This window comes from Alligator mississippiensis, chromosome 2 (genome assembly GCF_030867095.1).
Source record: "Alligator mississippiensis isolate rAllMis1 chromosome 2, rAllMis1, whole genome shotgun sequence".
In the NCBI taxonomy this organism is placed as follows: Eukaryota; Metazoa; Chordata; order Crocodylia; family Alligatoridae; genus Alligator; species Alligator mississippiensis.
The window spans coordinates 151,352,761-151,373,980 of record NC_081825.1 but is presented as its reverse complement, the minus strand read 5'-3'; the positions used below and the strand labels follow the sequence as shown (position 1 = coordinate 151,373,980).

At 45.4% G+C, this 21,220-nt stretch overlaps 1 pseudogene; it reads right to left on the bottom strand.

Moving 5' to 3' along the window:
- Positions 1-9,848: 9,848 nt before the first annotated feature.
- On the bottom strand, positions 9,849-9,962 carry LOC132248983 (U2 spliceosomal RNA; annotated as a pseudogene).
- Positions 9,963-21,220: the final 11,258 nt, after the last annotated feature.

Genomic DNA, 21,220 nt, shown 5'->3' with positions numbered 1-21,220 from the left:
GCTCATTAGTACATTTTAAATTGCTGTGCTTGTTCTACAGTGCAGTATTTCTTCACAATTTCAGTAAGTATTTTCAAATTGTAAATCAGTTAACAAAACACAGTAAAAAAAAAAAAAAAAAAAAGAACGTTTCTATCAGTTTCTTCTGTTTCCTGCCAGTCAGGCTGATTAGCTGGTTTATTTAGCTTTATGCCAAAGATAACATCAACAAAATGAGTTTCTTCTGAATAAAGAGTGATAAGGTGGCCTTGTGAAGTATAACTAAACCGATACAGATATTTACAGTAATTGTTTTTATGCTGCCAAATACTATTATTATCAATGATAAAACTGTGGCACAAAGTAAATAACTGACTTCTCATGATAGTCAGTGGCAGAGCTAGAACCTGGTTCCAGATTCTCTGATTCTTGTCTCCTGTGCTAATAAAAAAATTAGAAATGATGCTGGCTGTATTTCTCACGTGAACCCTCAGTCTGAACCTATGTTAAGCACTGTACAGATACAATGTCAAAGCAAATATCCCAGAGAAAATCCACTCTGAAGCCACTTACCTAAGGTGACATCTTGCCTACCTGCTTAAATCAAACATGCATGTGTTTGCACATGCCTCATCAGGATAGTTTTCTGTAGTTGGGGTAAACAGAACAGACATACTCAAAATGGGGTTTCTCAGGCTTAACTATAACAGAAATGAGGGTAATAAAGAAAGAAAGGGCCAGGAGCCCAAGAAACAGAACTAAGATCTGATACCAGGGTACTTGGTTCAGAACTGGTGAATGGTCCATGGTAGAATTGAGGAGGAGGTATGCTGAAGTCAAGACTGGGTGAAACCTTTGGGCAAGGATTTTGCAGGATGTTCCATGTGTACAAAACAAGTCAGCACAGAAGAATGGAAAGACACAAAAGGAGACTCAATGACTAAAAGTTTTTTCAGGAGGCTATATTTAAGGTGTGTCTTTGTATACCAACGTAACTCAACTGTTCTCCCTCTAACCTGTCTTATTTTTCAAATAGAAATAAAAAGAAAATGGATTTGCACTCCTGTATTCACTCTTTATAAAAGTGTTTGTGAAGTATGCTTGAATGGTTTTCCCCTCTGAATGTTCTGAGTTCAGATACCTTTTTCATAATGATTTTTAAAATAACAGAGTTATGGATGACAGCCAGAGACTAAGTAGGCTGATTTTCTGCCAGAAATCCCCATGGATTAAGCAGTTCAGGATTCTTCTTGGCCAAGTAAGGGTTTGATGAACCACCCCATCCATATCAGAATAGGTTTTTACAGTGTGCAGATTTTTGGGGGTTATGATTTATATTCAGAACTTAAACCCCTACAGACGTGAGATGAAGACAATTTATGCTTGTGCGTCTTGCCTTTGGAACATTTGACTAAATAACATTGTTTTTTGGGAGTAGTGAGGAATATCTTCTGCCTTTGAAAGTGCTGGAGAGTAGTATGCGATTACCTACGCTGGAATGTGGCAAAGAGTATCAGGTGCCACAGAAAACAGCAAGCCTGTTTTCTGAAAGAGAATTGAATATGCACTTTTTAAATTAAAACCTAGACCTTAACATTTACTTCTTAGGAAGACTTTTGCTACTACACTTATTGTTTTCCTTTTATTAACTTGGCCAACATCAATCAATGCTAATAAATGGAAGAATCTCTTAAAAGTAGGACTCTGTGGGGCTCTGCACAGTCAAATATGACAGTGCAAAAACCAAGCTTAATGAAACTGAGGCAGCGTGCGGCAGAGGGTAGAAATCACACATAACAGACTGACATGATATAAGTAGCACCCTCCCAGAGAGGGTGTCAACTAGTTCAGCATTGCCACTGCAGTTTATATCTTCTAAATTCTCCCTTCCCTGTATGCATAGATACAAAATCTGTCTTTCTTGGGTGCACCACAAGCTTTCAGCACCTGTTACTGACACTACATTGGACTTCATTAAATTCCTTTCAGCTGTCTGTCATGTTTGCTAGTTGTAGTCATCTAAGAAGGGTTATAACTTATAACATATGTAAACTAAGGATCCTCTCCTGGGGCTGTCTCATTTCAGCAAAGAACTCATAAAACACTTTGGCAGCTGAGCTCTCTAGTAAAATGGCAATATTTCTTTTGCAGTTCACCATATGAACCAGACTGAAAGCTCATGAGAGCAAGGACTGTCTCCATGTGTTTCTGCAGAGTACTGGGTGCACAGAGGCTGTTCCAAAAAGGCTTTGGAGGGCCCAAGGGATTTGGGTAGTGCAGCAGTGCCCCTTTTCCTGTATCAGAAAAACCCTTCTGTTAATACCCAGCTAAAAAGGAGTTGTGTAAGTAGGATCTCCAGGGACCCAGATCATGGATCTTTTTCATAGATTCATAGATTGTAAGGCTGGAAGGGACCTTGGAAGATTATTGCTCCAGCCCCCTGCACCAAACAGGAAATATAACTGGGGATCAGTTGACCCCAGCAAGGTGACTGTCTAGTCTCCTCTTGAAGATTTCCAGGGTAGGTGATTGCACCACCTCTGGAGGGAACTTATTCCACAGTCTGGACACCCTGACTGTGAAGAAGTTTTTCCTGATTTTGAGTCCAAAACATGGGCCACTGGTGCCTATTGAGTCGGGGGGGCGGGGGGGCATATGCCCCCCCCCCCCCACACCAGTCAGCGACAGGAGGGGAGGGTCCCCTGCCAGCTATCATAATGATGGGGGAGGGGGGGGGGGCCACGGCCGATACCACTCACCAAAAAGCAGTGCCACTTCTGGAAGTCCCTCAGCCACTTCTGGAAGTGGCACAGTCGCTTTTGCTGGAGGCCGTGCTCCCCAGCTGGCATGTGCAGGAGGGTCATTGGCACTCCTGCCTGCTCCCCTGCCTGTCGCCTAAACAGGGAGTGCAGCCTGAAAGGGGGTGCACTGGCACTCTCAGGGGGTGCATCACTGGCCTGAATCAATCTTCTAGGAGTTTGTGGCCATTACTCCTGGTTTTCCCCAAGGGTGCCCTGGTGAACAGTTGCTCACCAAGCCCTCAATGTTGAACTCCGTCAGATTACAATCCGCCCAACTTGCTAGCCTGTCTAGGTCCACTTGTATCTGTAACCTATCTTCAAGTGTGACCACACTCCCCATAACTTGGTGCTGTCCACAAACTTGGCCAGTGAGCTCTTCACCCCCACACCCAAATCATTAATAGCTGTTGGAAGGGAAGAAGTCAGACCGGGAGGATGAGTAGAGTGGAAAGAGGAAGACATAGTGCTTTGGATCAGTTCTAATGATAAGATATATCTGCAGTGTCCTTGCCTACAGGAGGATTTGATCCTGCACCTGCTGACATCAATGACAGCCATTGGTTTAAAAAATAGGGTTTGGCCCCATTGCCTGCCCCTGGCCTGAGGCATGAAATTACAGTAGATGTGCCTAAAAAGGAATGGAGTATTTGTAATCCCTGTTAAGTAAATGGGTTCAGGGTACCTTGTAGCTTTCTGTAGGTAAGACTGGTATGAGGCATAGGGGTTCTATAATCTGATACAGTGAGTTCCCAGAAGATGTTTGCAAATTAATAAATCCCATGATACCATCCAAAGCCAAGTCCACATGAGCAGGGGCGTGCCCACAAATACTAGCAGCACAAATTTGTAGGGTGATTTTCCCTATACATCCCTGCCCATGTGCTTTGCAGCAGGACACATTGTCCCGCTGCTTCATGTGCTACGAGGGGGCGGGACCCTGGCTGGGGCATAGGGTGTCTGAGCAGGAACTAGCCATCCCCTGTACTGAGGCACCCTACGCCCCAGCCAGCCAGGGAGCATCATGTGGAGATTGGGGGAGCAGCCAGCCCAGGGCTGCCTGCTCCCCCATCTTTGCACACTGCAGAGCCCCCATGCTGAGGCACCTGCCCCCCAGCCAGCTGTTCCCTGTCTGGCTGGAGCACAGTGTGCCTCCAGACAGGGGAACAGGCAGCTTTGGGCTGGCTGCTCCCCTGTCTCCACGTGCCTCATCACAGAGGCTCAGCAGTGAATTCCCCACACTGAGGCATGTAGAGACAGGAGAGCAGCCAGCCAGTGGTGATGTGTAGGGGGTGCATGGGGGTGCACGTGCACCCCCGTCAACCAGTGCTCCTGGGCAGGGGGGCAGACGAGAGCTCTGGTACCCGCCCTGAGAGCGCCGACCAGGGAGTGCACCAGGAGAAGTGGTCCCCCCACGGCTGATCCTGCCAACCCAGAAGTGCCAGCAGCATGCCCGGAAGTGCCAGTGGCGCACTGCTGCCAGTTGCGGGTCGGCAGGATCAGCCGGAGCAGGGGGACCCTTCCATCAGTTGGCAGGATTGGCCGCCGGGGAACCCCTCCGGTCGCTGACTGTCCAGTCATGGGGGGAGGGGGGCAAGTGCCCCCCTGACTCAAGAGGCACCAGTCACCCATGCAGCCATCCCAGGGCTGCCTGCTCCCCTATCTTGAGGCACCATGCACCCCAGCCAGCCACAGAGTAGCCAGCTGGGGTGCAGGGTATTTTAGCATGGGGGCTCCACAGCACATAGAGATGGGAAAGCAGGCAGCCCTGGGCTGCCTACTTCCTGTCTCTGCATTTGTTCCATTGCTCACCACATTGGCGTGGGTTGTGCTGCTTTTTTCCAGGATTTTTTTTTTTTTTTTTGCTACCAGGAAATCCCAGTAGCAAATTTTGCCCTGGCCCTGAAAATTAGTAGTGCCACGCAGTGCCACAAACCACATATGCCTGCACATCTGGACCCAGCCCAAGTGTCTGTCTTGACTTTAACCCTGAATCCAGCTTCAAAGCATACTTCGCTTTTACAAGGAATGAATACAACAGAGCAAATCCATTTTCTTTTTAATTTCCATTTGAAAAATAAGCCAGGTTAGAGAATGAACAATTGAGTTACATGGGTATACAAAGACACACCTTAAATATAGCCCCTGAAAAAAAACTACTAGTCATGGGTCTTCTTTTGTGTCTTTCCAGTCTTCTTCCATGATGACTTGTACACATGGAACATCCTTCAAAATCCTTGCCTGCAGCTATCACCCAGTCTTGACCTTAACATCCCTCCTCATCACTCAGTTCTACCATGGACCATTCACCAGTTTTGAACTGAATACCCTGGTATCAGATCTTAGTTCTGTTTCTTGGGTTCTTGACCCTTTCTTTCTTAATCACCCTCATTTATGTTATAGCTAAGCCTGAGACTTGCCTCAAAGGCCCTTACTAACCTGAATGACCTTTAAACCATTTCAGCACACCCACTGACTTTAAAGGGATTATTTGAACAAGGAAAGTTTGCTGGCTTTGACTCTTAAATGGTAGAGGTAGGCTCTTATTGGGGCCTTCAATATTCCCCTCTTCAGGGAGACTTTGGATGTGTTTGTTTGTGTGATATGAACTTTCAGCTGTTTCCAAATAATAACCAGTAAAACTAATTAGAATTTTAAAAAAACCTTGTTGTATAAGATCAAGTGAAATGCAATGCAATGGTATTACTTTTAAAGCTCCCACTGCAGGTGTCCTAGTAGCAGCAGCAGCACAGACTATCCATCATGATTTTTAAAAACTTCTTCCCTAATGGTTTAATAGTGCCTGTGCCCTGTTTCCAATGCTGCTCCCATTCTGCCGCTCTATAGAGTACCCACACCACTGGTGGTGCAACTAGTGGAAATTTTAAGAATATGCAAATCTAGGTAAAGCCTACTGGAGCTAAAGCAATAAATGCCATTAATGTGTATTAGCTAATTCTGCACAGAAGGTAAGACAAGGCAGCACCTATGATGCTTCAGAGACATGAGTTTTTCATAGGCAAATAGGTTGTTGCCTATGAAAGCTCAGGCCTCTCTGAACTAGTTAGTCTCTAAAAGCATTTTTACACACATTTCAGGGGTGGGGGGTGGCATTTGAACTAGAATAGCTTTGAGAGCTGCTCTAATTCAAGTGCTGCCGCATCTCATGTATCAGTGTCCCGACACTTAAGAATGGTGCTGGGGGCACTTGAACTAAAGCTTGCTTAACAAGCTTCAGTTCAATCACCCCCCACCATCATTTTTAAACTTTAGAACGCTAATACACAAGACTCAGGAGGCTGCTCAAGCATGCTAATTGCCACGCTCCAGCAGACTCGACTTGATTAATTGAGCCTGCTCCAATGCATTATAATTCCAGCATGTTGGAGCAGCCTCTACGCTCATGTACAGGCACCCTAATGTGCCATCCCTACTGCCCTGCCTTCTGCCTACTTAAGACTAATACAGCCAACCACATCTGTGCTAATTTCATACATTACAGTTATTCTATGTTTTCCCTTTACACTTCAGTGCAATATTGTGAAAATTGAGTCCTTCAGCAGAGCTAAGTAGTGCCATTTTTATGGGTGACTGGTGCCTCCTGAATCTGGGAGGGCACCTAATCCCTGAGGGGGGGGGTCCCCTGATTGCTGAGCAACTGATGTCAGTGGCAGGGATGGCCATCAGGAGTGGGGGGGGGGGGCATGTGCCCCCCCCCCATGCCCCCTCTGTGTGTCACCTATGGCCATTTTTTATTATTTTCCGTTGAAGTGAAATCTGAACAGCCCTTTCATTTCACAAGCTGATCAAAATGTCATGATGCAACCAGTTGTCTCTGATTAGAAAGGAAAAGGAAATGGAGATTTAGGATCAAGTTCCATGCTGATGTAAGTGGGTGCTTTCCACTGAGTTCAGCAGAGTTGTGCTCCTATAGATCAGAGGTGAATTTGGCCCTTAAACTAAAAGGGTGCTTTGGAAAATGAAATTCATTTTCCTGAAAGAGGTGAAATGTTTCACCTCCAGTTGAACAGAAACATGTTTCTAAATGGAAAGCAATAATTTAGCCATAAAAAGATAATGATTTTAAAAAGCATTTTAATGGCTTATGCCTGGCCATTAGCAAATGCTTCCAACCAGCCACTGAATAATCATCACCTCTATTTCTGTAGCACCTGAGGGCGAGTGGTAAGCAGTGACCACCTGTAGAAGCCAGCGGTGGCAGCCAATCTCAGGGGGAGCACGGGCCCCCCACGGCCCCCCCCCACGAGCCGCCTATGAAGCTCAACATGGATTAGAAGCCCATTGTGTTTCCCATTCCCTTTCCTGGTCAGCATCTATATGTGCACTGCTGTGCAGTAGCTACTGTGCAGTTAATCTAATACCTGTGGCTGCTTGCAGATGTAAAAAAAAAAGTTAAAAACGCACTTTACCGGAAGAAGCAGTGCGGTAGATCAACCTGGCTCTGAGTGTCTGTGTAGATCAGACGTTTCAGCTGGGCTTTTTGGTGCTTTTATCGAATAGCTGATTCAATCAGTGATTCAATAAAAGGACCAAAAAAGCCCGACTAAAGCACCCGATCCATACAGACATCGGGCAAGCCAGGTCCAACTAACGTGCCTCTTCTAGACGTGCTGTGGGCTTGGCACGTGAGCCTGTAGAGTTTAAAGTGCTGGTGTTTTTTTTTGTTTTTTTTTTAATGTCTGAAAGCAGCCTCTCTTTCTCAGTACTAGCAAACCATGCATTATGCTAATTTACTGTGCAGTAAGTCCTGCTCACATGTAGATGGTGATGTTTTACTGCGCATTAGTCTAAGGTGCAATAAAGTACTACGTCCACAGAGGACAAAAAGGATGGCCCCAAAGATTTTACATGTTGATGTCTCCTTCTTGCCCTCTACCCTGAAGAATGGGAATAATGAAAAAAAAAATTGACACTCCTCATTTCCTTTCCCCACATGTCCCCACTAAGCATACACCTGGGCAAACATGCAGGTAGAATTTTGCAAAGCTATATAAAAAGCTATTAATTATTACAAAAACTCTTCAGATTTTCCTACTATGCTTTGTTTTCACAAGTTTTTATAATGCTCAAATCTTGCAGGAATTCAGACTTGTGCCCCTGGAGTGAAACTTGTGTGTGTTTGGTCTTAACTCAGTATTGATTTCTCTTCCTTCATAAGTCATTATTTGTGTTAGAGTAGCACCCAACCAATTAGGGATCAATTGTGCTTGGTGCTATAGAAAATTATACTAATAAATCTGCGTTAACTGCTGCTTTGGCCAAAACCATGCCCTGGTAGAGTGCATGTTCAGCCATCTCATGGGACACTGGTGGTCCCTCACCACCTGCCCCATGCTGCTATAAACAGCATGGCTGTGGCCTGGGTCCCAGGATGTCCATCAATTACCGTATAAAGGGCATAGACTTGCAGGCACTGCCGGACTGATGATTGTGATTGGTCACAGTGACACACTGCCTGCAAAGCCTTGACCTATATGTGGCACTGCTGTGCTGACCAGTTGTGCCCTTGCTCCCGCATCCAGCCTGACAGTACCTCATAGGTGTGGGTGTTGGAGCACCTGCCCCACCTGAACTGGTGCTGCACCTCTGCCTCACCCTACAGCGTCATGAGATCACTAGTCTCTTCCTTGAACCAGTTGGGGCCCCAGGTGACAAGCACAGGCTTGGGCACAGGCCTGGGCAAGAAGGATGCCATCGGGGATACTGTGCCAGCTTTCTGGGACTCTGTGTGGCTGTCCCTGTGCTGCTGGGCCTGGACAGCTGCCTGCAGCACCCAGCATAGGCACATGGCATGGGACTGGCAGCTGCATAGTAGAAGCAATGCCTCACAGCATCTCCAGACTCTGGGAGGGTTGCTGGGGGTGGGCTGCAGGCAAATGGAGCCGGCACTGCCAGCTACAAGCTGCCTGCAGCTAGGCCTGGGAGCTGACATGCCTGGAAGGAGGCTGCAGCAGCCTGCAGCAGCCTGCGGGCCTGGACAGTGTGTGCTTGGCAGCTGCACAGCAGTGCAGTGCCAAGCAGTGGCACTGGGGTGCAGGCAGGCTGCTGAGGCTAGCCTGGAGCCTGGCTGGGGGAACACAGGGGCCTGGAGTGGCCTCAGGCTCCCTGCTGGTGTGCCCCAGGGGCTGCCATAGAAGCAGCCCAGCCCTGGGGCAGGAAAGGCTCCCAGCCCAGAGCTGTGGGACTAGTCTTAGGCCAGCCCCGCAATTGGCAGGGCTGACCTGGGAGTAAGCTTGCTCCTGGGTAACGTCTACATGTGTGTAACTGCACAGTAACTAATCACACGTAAATTTGCTACTTGCATTTTCAGGTAACAAATTAACACATAATTAGGGGGTTTTACTGTGCAGTAAGCACATACACATGTAGGCATGTGCGTTTACTGTGTACTAACTAGCTTACTGAGCAGTTAAGCATCTTGTGTAGACGCACCCAGGATTTAAGTTAATAGACTGCCATGCCACCCAGGAGGTATGCACTAGGGGTGTGTGAAACTTTGGTCACCAATTCAATTCAGATAATATTTAGTTTGATTTGGCAGCCTAATCATCAAATCCGAATCAAATCCCCATAAAAAGTTCTGAATCGATTTGAAGCATCCACATTGATTCGGAAAAAGATTCAACAATTCAGAAAAGGCGGTCTTGTGGGGAAACAGAAACTAAGAAGAGGGACAGGGGCAGGAGAAGGGAAAAGACTGCTCTGATATTGACATCTGTAGTTTGCCAGTGACTGTGATCTTTCCCTGAGCTCCCTTCCAATAACAGTGCTCTGGGGGAGGGATGTAGAAACAGCATATAAGGCTCTGTGTGAAGCTTTTCTGTCCCTTTTGTGAACTGTCTGTCTGGAAGCAACAGCGTGTAAAAGCTGCAGCGGCTGGCTTTCTAGTCAGCCTCTTCACTCTTTTGCTAGTCTCTTTATCTAGTCTCTCTATCTAGTAAACAGATAGAAGATATAGTAAGCAGATAGAAGATACAGTAAACAGATAGAAGAAGATATAGTAAATACATAGAAGACATAGTAAACACACATCTATTAAACAGATAGAAGAAATATTGCATATAGAAAATATATTACACACACATATATTAAACACATACAAGATATTACAGCTGATAAGAACAGGTTCTACACTTGATCTTAGCCTATAAAAGGCCGAGACACACACACACATTTTCCAGCACAGCAAACTTTATGAAGCATGCTGGAAAGGCAGGTGCCAGGTCTTCTGGCAGGGGAGGGAGAGGGGTTAGAGGGGGTAGGGGGATACCTGTTCCTGCACCATCTCCACTAACACCCAAAATAGCCTCCAGCACCAGCATGGCAGTCTCCTCCACCCCAATTTTAGCTCCCAGCATGACCCTCCCAGTGCCAGTAGAGGAGCTGGATCTGGAACCAGAGCTCAGTGCCATAGCCAGGGAAATTCTGGGGAAGGAGGGACAATCTGAGTCTGTGCTCCACACTCTCAAAGTTCCCCTAGAGCCAGGTCTCCTTCATTGGAAGGCACTTTGGAGGAGGTTATGGGGGCAGGCAGCTCAGCTTCCTCTGTTGTTGTGCTTATGTCTGCTGAGGAGGGGGATAAGGCAGAATCCCCACCCTCAGCCCAGAAGCAAGGGGGTAGTGTAGTGTGGGATCATTTTTGAGTTGGCAGATGATCCCAAGTATGCTACTACTTGCCAGCACTGCTGAAGGCAGATCAACTGGGGCAAGGAGGTGAAACACTTCACCACCACAGCGATGCTGCTGTGTTTGAGGAGGCAGCACCCCCTTGCCCTTCCTCCTCCTCAGCCTGGCACCAGTGCAAGCATGTCCAAAGGGAAGTCCCCCTTTTGCTTCAAAGCCCTGGTCCCCACAAAGCAGAGGCAGGTCACCCTGGAGCAGTGAGGGAAAGCCACAGACAAAGTGGGGCGCATTGCAAGGGCGAGTGAGGTCATCCAGAACACTGGGGAGATGTTTGCTCTGGATGGCCAGCCCTTCTCCTTTGTTGAGTGTCCAGGGTTCAGGTGGCTCATGGCACTCGTGGCCTATCTTACTAAGTTCCCACATGCAGCACCTTAAGCAGGACGGTGGCACCCCCCCTGTATGAGACATGTAGGGAGTACTCAAGGGAGGAACTGTGCAAGGCAGGTTTGCAGTTGGCCTTGCACTTCACCTCAGACATCTGGAGCAGCAAGTGTGGAGTTCATGCCTACCTCTCCCTCAGAGGGCACTGATGCAACCAGTCAGGTCATCAGTGGGCTCTCCTTCAAGTCAAGGTGATGGATGAGTCCCACACAGCAACAGAGATCATGGGGGCCATGAACCACTTGGTGCAAGGGTGGCTCATTGGGCAGGGTGAGCTCACCCGCGGGTTCATGGTCACCGGCAATGGAGGCAATATGGTCAAGATGGCCCGTGATGCCAGCTTTGTTGGCATCCGCTGTGTGGCACACAAGGTCCACCTCATTGTTAGGGATGCCTTGGAGAGGGACAGGGTTGCCGGTGACAGCACCAGCACCACCAGCAAGCTCATTTCAAAATGCAGAAAGGTGGCAGGCTACTTCTACCAGAGCATCAAGGAGGGGAAGATGCAGTGGGACAAACAAGCAGAGCTGAACATCCTGCAGCACAAAATCATGCAAGATGTGGAGACTCAGTGGAACTCCACATACCTGATGCTCGAAAGGCTGGCTCGGGGAGATTGGGATGAGGTGTTTTGTAAATTCCCTTTGAGGATCAGGACTGAGAGATTGGAGAGAGAGTGGTTTTCCTATGAGAAATGCCCCCACTGGTAATTGGGTGTTCTTGTCTTTAATAGATGTCTGGTGTGCATTTATTCTGGTGTTGTTTGGTCTCTCCTACGTATTTTCCATCAGGGTATTTGGTGCACTGGATGAGATACATAATGCTTCTGGAGGTGCAGCTGTAAGATCCAGGAATGGTGATGGTTCTGTTGTGGGGTGTAGGAATTGTGGGGGTACTGGAGATCTGTTGGTGGGTTTTCCATTCTTGTCAGGGCATAATTTGGATCCATTTGGTGTGTTTTGGGCTGTAGGAAGTTTGCTTCTGGTGATGAGATTAGCAAAGTTTGGTGCTTGTTTGAATTTACAAAACATGTTTTGTAGACAAGCCTACAAACTGCACTTCATAAATCTACTGGATTAAAAACTCATGGACTCAGTATAGATATTTGATTTATAACACACTGTAACCTGTCTGACATCTGACTCCCCAGGTACCTCTCCACTTTTACTTGACTGCTACATCCCCTCTTGCCTCCCCACAGCCTGTCCCTCATCCCCTGATACCTCAGTTTACCTTTTCACTGACTGGCTTTCTTGCCTGCATTGCATGCCAGCCTCTGGCTTCTTTACTATTCCTTCCATCCAGGAAGAGCACACACATCAACTACAGATGCTTCCTCAGCCTAATGAAAGGTTTTTAAACCCGAAAGCTTGCCAAGATATATTTCTCCAACTATTCAGTTGGTCTAATAAAAGATATCTCATCTACTCAAGGTTCTTTGGGTGAATCTGATATCTTTTATTAGACAAACTTATATAGTTGGAAAACAATTGTTAAGCAAGCTTTCGTGTTCAAAAATCCTTTGTCAGGCTAAGGAAGTTTCTGCAGTTGGTGTGTGCAATGGGTGAGAGACAGGCTGGTGGGGGGGGGGGGGCAGGCAGGGGGGAGAGAGAGACAAGGGGGATGAAAGTGGAGAGATACCTGGGGAGTCAGGTGTCAGGCAGGTTATAATGTGTCATAAATCCAATGTCTATATTTAGTCCATGATCTCTAGTATCCAGGAGGTTGATGAAATGGAGCTCATAGGCTCGTCTCTGGGAAGTGTTTTGCAAGTTTCCTTTGAGGATCAGGACTGAGAGATTGGAGAAAGAATGGTTTTCTTGTAAGAAATGTGCCCCCACCGGTAATTGGGTATTTCTGTCTTTGATAGATTTCCGGTGTGCATTCATTCTGATGCGTAGTTGTTGTTTGGTCTCTCCTATGTATTTTCCATCAGGGCATTTGGTGCATTGGATGAGATATATTACATTTCTGGAGGTGCAGCTGTAAGGGCCAGGAATGCTGACGGCTCTGTTGTGGGGTGTAGTAACTGTGGGGGTGGTGGAGATGTGTTGGCAAGTTTTGCATTTCTTGTCATGGCATGGTCTGGATCCATTTGGTGTGTTCTGGGCTTGAGGAAATTTGCTTCTGGTGATGAGGTTAGCGAGGTTCGGTGGTTGTTTGAAGGCTAAGATGGGTGGCTCTGGGAAGATCTTTTTAAGAATAGGGTCTCTTTTTAGTATGGGTTGCAATTGTTTGAGGATTTTTCATACAGGTTCAAGGGAGGGGTGATATGTCATAACCAGCGGTGTGTGATACGTGGGGGGTTTTCTTCTGTACTGCAGTAGTTCTTCACGTGGTATCTGGGTGGCTCTTTCAAATGTGCGATCTGTCTCTCTGGAGGAGTGTCTTTGTTTGGTGAAAGCCTTTTTAAGATTGGTGAGGTGGCAATCCCAGGTGTTCTCCTCAGTGCAAATTCAGAGGTATCTGAGGGCTTGGCTGTATATCACAGCTTTTTTGGCGTGTTTAGGGTGTTTGCTAGTTCTGTGCAGATATGTTGGTCTGAGGGTTTTTTGTATAACGTGGTCTGTATTTTATCATTTTGGATACTGATCATCGTGTCTAAAAAGGAGATGTTGGTGCTGGAGTATTCTAGAGAAAGTTGGATGGAGGGATGGTGATTGTTGAATTTTCAATGGAACTCAGTCAGAGATTGTAGGTTTTCAGTCCAAATGATGAAGATATCATCGATATATCTTAAGTATAACAAGGGTTTGATGGTGCAGTTCTTGAGGAAGTCTTCATCTACTCAAAGAACCTTGCCTGCCTGGTTCTTAGACCAACACAGCTACAACCAGAAACCCAGTTAACACACATACGTGACACGAGTTGTGTTTTCAACAGTTTGAGAAGCCTTTCACAGTAGGCCCTGCATCTATCTCCTTGAAACTTGGCAGGCTTCATGCCCTCAGAAGGGGCTGCCATCCCTGCTGCTTTCACCCTGCTCTGCCCTAACACACACGTGTGACATGAGTTTTGCTTTCAACTGTTTGAGGGACGTTTTCACAGAACCCCCTGTACCTATCTCCTTGAAACTTGTCAGACTTTATGGTCTCAGAAGGGGCTACCATCCTTGTTGTTTTCATCCAATTTTGCAAAAAAAACAACAAGGTTATAGGTATTTTAGTGATTCCTCATTATAGTCTATGGCTGAATCACCAAATCAGCGCCAAAACTTCCGAATCCTATTCAGCTGAATTGATTCAGGACAGTGATCCAAATCACCAAATCAAATCACTGTCCCCCGAATTGCCCAAATCGGAATCTGAATCCAAATCGAATACTGGACGCTTCGCACAGGCCTAGCATGCACTGACTACGTGGGTTACTTGTATTCTATTCCCTTTTGGAGAAAACCTATATAAATTCCTTAACCCATTGCATTCTATGCCCCCATAAGAAAAGGACCGCAGAATCTCTCTCAAAGTGAGAGGTGAAAACCTGAGTAGAAAGATGCCAGCCCTTGAGCCCAGCTGATAGCTGATGCAGATTTTTCTTAATGTTGCAAGTAAGAGTTCATTAAGGCCACACATCAGAAATGCAAGGAACTGGGTAGAGAATTCCATCTTTTGTGAACTGTGCTAGTCTTCCATGGGTGTTCCATCTTACCCTAACTAAGCAACCTGCAGCTGCTTTGGAAGTCATATTTTATGGCCTATGTTCCCACACTATCTGAACAACTTGCAAGTTGTAAAGTGATTACCCTCAGAACACCCCTGGGAAACAGAAGTGCTATTATCCCCATTTAACAGATGAGAAGCAGGCACCAGGATATTAAGGGATTCTCTAACTAGACTAAGGACCCTCAGGAAAGTAAGATGAATTATCTAAAGGTGTGAACTTACATGTAAATTAAAAATCATTAAACATCTGTGCGGAACCTCTGATTCAGAAATACACTGTCTGTTATTTATCATAATGTAACCTTCCAACAGGCTGTCTAAACTGTAGTGAGCTTAGGTCACTTTACTTTTGAAGGGGTCTGTAAGTTTTAAATTCATACAATTTGTTAATTCACCTTTACTGTCTGAGTGTTTCTATGTACACAATTCCCAGATGACTTGCTCAAAATCACTGAGGAATTGAACTAAGGCCTCTTCCAAGTTCCAGACTCAGACTCTTCCCACAGGATCCTGCTTTGGTTCAACTCACAGATGACACTACAGCTGCCTATCCCCATCATGGCAATCCAAAAAGCATGAAAACAGCAAACACATGTCTTAAAAAGGCTAAGTCTACTTCCACTGAGTAAAATACAATGATCTAGAACGAGGCAGTCATACAGCAAAGCTTACTGTAAAAAATTCCACATCTCCAGATTATTTGTTACAAGGGCTCAGTATTACTATCAGCCACATGACTGACTGTCAGCACAAGCTCCAAGCTGTTTCATATTATCCAGTAGTATAATGAGTGAGAGAGAGAGAAACAATTACCCAATACAATGTTCTAAAACTTCAGCAATTAGAGAATTAGGTCTAATCTCACAGACTGCATGCTGGAAAAATTCCCAAGTAACTCAATAGAAAATGTTGTCAGCCTATAGGCTGTGGGAGTAGGTTCTTAGAACCTGATATAAATCTCACTGAAGTCAATAGAAAGGCTCCCTTTAACTTTCCTAGGCTTTGAAACAGGCTCATACAGCTGGCAAAAGATCATTACAGATGGACACAGAGGATGATGTTCATATTTCTGTGCTTTGCCACATCTCATCTCTGTACATTCCCTCAGGCTAAAGGCACTAATCCTTGACAAAGAGAAGCAAGAATTTTGGTATATGTATTGTTTAATCCTGAACAATTTTATAATCTGCCTTTCTGATGAGTAAGAATATAAAACTCAGATACTGGCCCTTCAGATCTGTTCATGAAACTAGAGGCACTAATGTGGACTTGGTTAAATTGCAGCACTGGGTATTATGTTCTGCGCACATTAATTTTTGTGGTTTATATTGAAATACGTCACTTGTTATCCTGAGGAATTATGAAGTATGGCTTTGTGCTGTGGGCAAGCACTTCATTTCACACATAAGCAGATTGGTTTATGGGTGATAAAATGAAAAAATCTCTTTACCTGTTTCTTCTATGGGCCTGATCCAGTGACCGCTGAAATCAACAGAAACAATCCTTGGCCTTTTGATTCAGGCCATATGTAAGTTAGTAAAAGACAACATGACTGTTTGGGCTTAAAGGTGCTCTGTGAGTATATAGAGCCACTGTTCTGTTGTGATCATCAGCTGCCAAACAGCTTTGCACTGAAGGTGTAGAGCATACCCTGTTACATGCTGCTTGTCTTAGCTTCTCCTAAGCTGCTTTCAGGATCTGGTCCTTCACTTCCTTGGCAAGAGATATACATAAGCACAAAACGTTTCTGCGCACAATAGAATTACATTAGAAAATACAGTCACTAATCTGAAAACACAGGATCAGAAAGGACACCCATAACATTCATCTCTGTCCCGTTCTTTTGCCTTAAAACCACCAAATGCGACATGTTCTGTGTAGCTTGAAAGACTTGGGTCCTCTTCTTTGGTGCTGCTTATGCATTTGCTAATTTATGCTATAAAATTTCATTTTGCAAACCACGTAGCATTAATGCTGCCTACGTGTGTAATATATGTGTGTAATATACACACAATATATGTACACATACACTTACACATATTCTTGTGTAATTGCTGTATTTCTCCATTGTTTAATTATGTTAGTAAAAACAAATAGATATATAACCCTGAACTTCTAGTGCTCTGTCTCTTCTGAAATGCTTCTGTGATTAGGCAATATGCCATTTCTGATACTGCAGACAGTAACTGCATTATTAATAATAATAATAATAATAATAATAATTGAGGAAGGCAAGGAAGAGGCTGAGTAAACCCCTAATTTATCTTAAAAGAAGACCAGCTTTCAGTCCAGGAACAAAGAGAACCAAAGTTAAAGATGGGACTGCAGAGTCAAGTGACTTTTCTTTGCTGTTGCTGACAAATCTTCAAGAAACCTATTGCTATTTCATAAAACCAATTTAAAAAAACCCACTTGTCTTGGGCATTGGCCAGTCTTAGCAGTTATTTAAAAGTATAGCTAAACAGAAAGCAAATTCTGCCATCCCATTTACAATGCAAGTAAGTCTTCCAATAAAAGAGCAAAAACAAGATGACTGTCTTTGCTTCCCAAAGATTCTCTTCAAGAAATGTATTCCTACAAGGGCCCATAAAAAGATGGATGCAACCTAGTCCTAAACATAGCAGGGCTCTTGTGGAACAATACAGCAGTGAATTCTAAAGGGAAGGGAACTAGTGAAACACCTTGCTACACATCCTCTCTCTTTTATACTGGGAGAAGTTTTTATAATAGGGAAGGTGCATGTAAGTACCTCCTTTTATTTCAACTGTGGTAGAAAAGCATGCAGAGAGACATGAGACCATGAACACTCTTTCAATGAGACAGTTACCAAATCATTAAGGACTTTCTTAGTCAAAACCACATCATCAGTTCCACACACTCACCCAGAACCACCAGGGGCAAGGCCAGCACCAATCCTTGCAGAGAACATACCAAACTCCTGAATTAGTAGAGCATGTTGCAATGGTCTAATGCTGAGGCAACAAAGGCATGAAGCAAAGTAAGATATTCCACGTGGCAGAGAAAAAGCTGACATCTCCCACCCAGACAAAGTGAAAAAATATGCCTAGTAATCTCATCTAAAAACAGGAGGATTAAATTAGACACCTAAAGAGAGCAAAAAACAGTTGAATGCCCTCATCCAACCATAAAGTTGGTCCAATCAAAAATATCACTCCTCCAAAGCATCGAGTCAAAGGGAGAGACACATTCCTCACATCTTTTAGTTGTTTTCCCCAAAAGCACACCAGCACCTCTGTTATATCTGAACTGAGCCTCAGGTGGCTTGCTCTCATCCATGTCTCTCAGGCACTAGGAAAGGAAAGGTGCTCTGTTCCAATGCCTGGTTCAAAAGAGAGACAAAGTTAGATGTTAGGTACATGTAAAAGACATCACTACCTGTGCTTTCTTACTAATTCTTCTATGCCAGCTGAACAAGGAGAGAGCATGTGGGGAAAAAACATGAACAGAAAAAATGGATTCGGTAGAGATGAAAAATATAACATTAAGAAATTATTGCAAATTATGCTTGATTAAAACTGTATATGATACATCTTGGAAAAAGAATTGCAAGTCATGGTCATGTTCTTCCCCAGGGTGTATGAATGAGAAAAAAAAAAGTAATTGTCTTTGCAGTCATTGGATGAGAGGCTAACCAATAGCAATCCAGGTCAGCTCCTACGCCCACAGTGAGTCTGTCTTCTATTTCAGAACAAGGAGGCATGTGCTTGCCAGTTTGGAAGGCAATCAAGCAGGCACTGATCTTTCATTCCATTGCCAAGTGCATTACAAGAAAAAACATACTTAATTATTCTTATTTTTGGTCCTTTATCTTCCAGCTCTGGATCTGATTTGCAGAAAGCAATTAAGGCATGATCTGTAGAAGGATGGAAATATTTCAAAGATGTGTGTGATCTTAGCTGGTATTCCAGAGGTCTTTCAAAACACTGCTTAGAATCAACCTGTGCTCTCTAATCAAACTAATGAAGAACAGCTGTAAGGATCTTTTTTTTTTTAAGAGTCCAGTTTAAAGCATTCCCCACACAGAATAATTTACTGTCACTGATTTTAAAACTGCCTAAAGGTTTCTGTGGTAATAAAATACAGCTTTTAAAAACTAATTTGCCATGATAGTTTAAGGATGCTTGTGATTGCTGTCAGCACATGTAAGACCAGATTCTGTGCTGATGCTGAATTCCATCTTTGTAAATCTGGGCTAATTTCCTTGAAATCAGTTATGTTGCCACAGATTTACAGAGGTGTCACTGAGGTCAGAATCCACTATGCAGTATGCCAAGTACAACTTATTAATCACTCTGACATTTTGATGCTTTAGTGGTACCACTAACTCACAATGTTTTACAACTTGATTTTTTTTGCTATAATGACCAAGGTTCAAGGACAAGTTCATTGTGGACAACAGAAATGCTCTTTAAGAGAATGATGATGGCAAATGTCTAGAACCATTCTGCCCTGGGCTTTTAAAAATATATTAGAAGGATGGATTTTTCCCTATATTGGGCATGAATGTCATCATAGCAAAAAATCTACAAGGTGTGTTCGAATTTTTAGTTCTAGAAAGACAGAAAGAACTAGATTTGGGGCTCCTGAGGCAGCTCTTGGAGACCATAAAAGCTAAGGAGGCGGTAGTCATGGGGGACCTACCCAGACATCTGCTGGGAGACACAGACAGCAAAGTCCCACTGTTCACGCAGGTTCCTATCCTGTGTACAGGACCTCCACCTGACACAGGAGGTACATGGTCCCACTAGGGGGAATGCCTTACTGGATCTGGTATTGGCAACGGGGATGATATGGTAGGGGACCTACAGATCTGTGGCCATCTGGGGGACAGCGATCACCTAATAATAGAATTCTTCATAAGACTTCGAGTGGGTAAGGTAACTAGGAGGGTGAAAGTGCTAGACTTTAGGAAAGCTGATTTCAATGAACTCAGGCGATTAGTCAAGGACACACTGCAGAGTAGGAGTTTTGAAGTGATGGGAGCCCAAGGAGGGTGGCTGTGCCTTAAGGAAATGATCCTCCGGGCACAAAGGGAGACGATACCGATGCGAGGAAAAAGAGGGAAAGGGGCCAGGAGGCTTCCTTGGCTGACCAGAGAAATCCAGGGCAGCCTATGGCCAAAAGGAGGGCACATAAAAAGTGGAAACAGGGAGAGATCACCAAGAGGAGTACACCTCCTCTGCTCGCGCTTGTAGGGAGGCAGTTAGACGGGCCAAAGCTACCATGGAGCTGAGGATGGCATCCCAAGTAAAGGATAACAAGAAATTGTTTTTTAGCTATATAGGGAGTAAAAGGAAGGCCCAGGGAGGAATAGGACCCCTACTAAATGGGCATAAGCAATTGGTGATGGACAGGGGGGACAAGGCTGAACTCCTCAACGAGTTCTTTGCCTCAGTGTTCCTAAGCGAGGGGCAAGACAAGGCTCTCACTGGGATTGTAGAGAGGCAGCAGCAAGATGCCAGACTACCATGCGTAGACCCTGAGATGGTGCAGAGTCACTTGGAGAAACTGGATGCCTTTAAGTCGGCAGGCCCGGATGAGCTCCATCCGAGGGTACTGAAGGCACTGGCTGACGTCATTGCACAGCCACTGGCGGGAATATTTGAACGCTCGTGGCGCATGGGCCAAGTCCCGGAGGACTGGAAAAGGGCCAGTGTGGTCCCCATTTTCAAGAAGGGGAGGAAGGAGGACCCAGGCAGCTATAGGCCAGTCAGTCTCACCTCCATCCTTGGCAAAGTCTTTGAAAAAATTATCAAGGCTCACATTTGCGAGAGCCCAGCAGGACAAATTATGCTGAGGGGAAACCAGCACGGGTTCGTAGCAGGCAGATCGTGCCTGACCAATCTAGTCTCTTTTTATGACCAGGTTACGAAACGCCTGGACACCGGAGGAGGGGTGGATGTCATACACTTATACTTCAGGAAGGCCTTCGATATGGTATCCCACCCCATACTGGTGAACAAGTTAAGAGGCTGTGACTTGGATGACTACACAGTCCGGTGGGTGGCGAATTGGCTAGAGGGTCACACCCAGAGAGTCGTGGTGGATGGGTCGGTTTCGACCTGGAAGGGTGTGGGCAGTGGGGTCCCACAGGGCTCGGTCCTTGGACCGATACTCTTTAATAGCTTCATCAGCGACTTGGACGAGGAAGTGAAGTGTACTCTGTCCAAGTTTGCGGATGACACAAAACTGTGGGGAGAAGTGGAAAAGCCGGAGGGCAGGGAACAGCTGCAGGCAGACCTAGATAGGTTGGACAAGTGGGCAGAAAACAACAGAATGCAATTCAACAAGGAGAAATGCAAAGTGCTGCACCTAGGGAGGAAAAATGTCCAGCATACCTACTGCCTAGGAAATGACCTGCTGGGTGGCACGGAAGTGGAAAGGGATCTTGGAGTCCTAGTGGAGTCCAAGATGAACATGAGTCGGCAGTGTGATGAAGCCATCAGAAAAGCTAATGGCACTTTATCGTGCATCAGCAGATGTATGATGAATAGATCCAAAGAGGTGATACTTCCCCTCTATCGGGCGCTGGTCAGACCGCAGTTGGAGTACTGTGTGCAATTCTGGGCACCGCACTTCAAGAGGGATGTGGATAACCTGGAGAGGGTCCAGAGAAGGGCCACTCGTATGGTTAAGGGCTTGCAGGCCAAGCCCTACGAGGAAAGACTAGAGAAC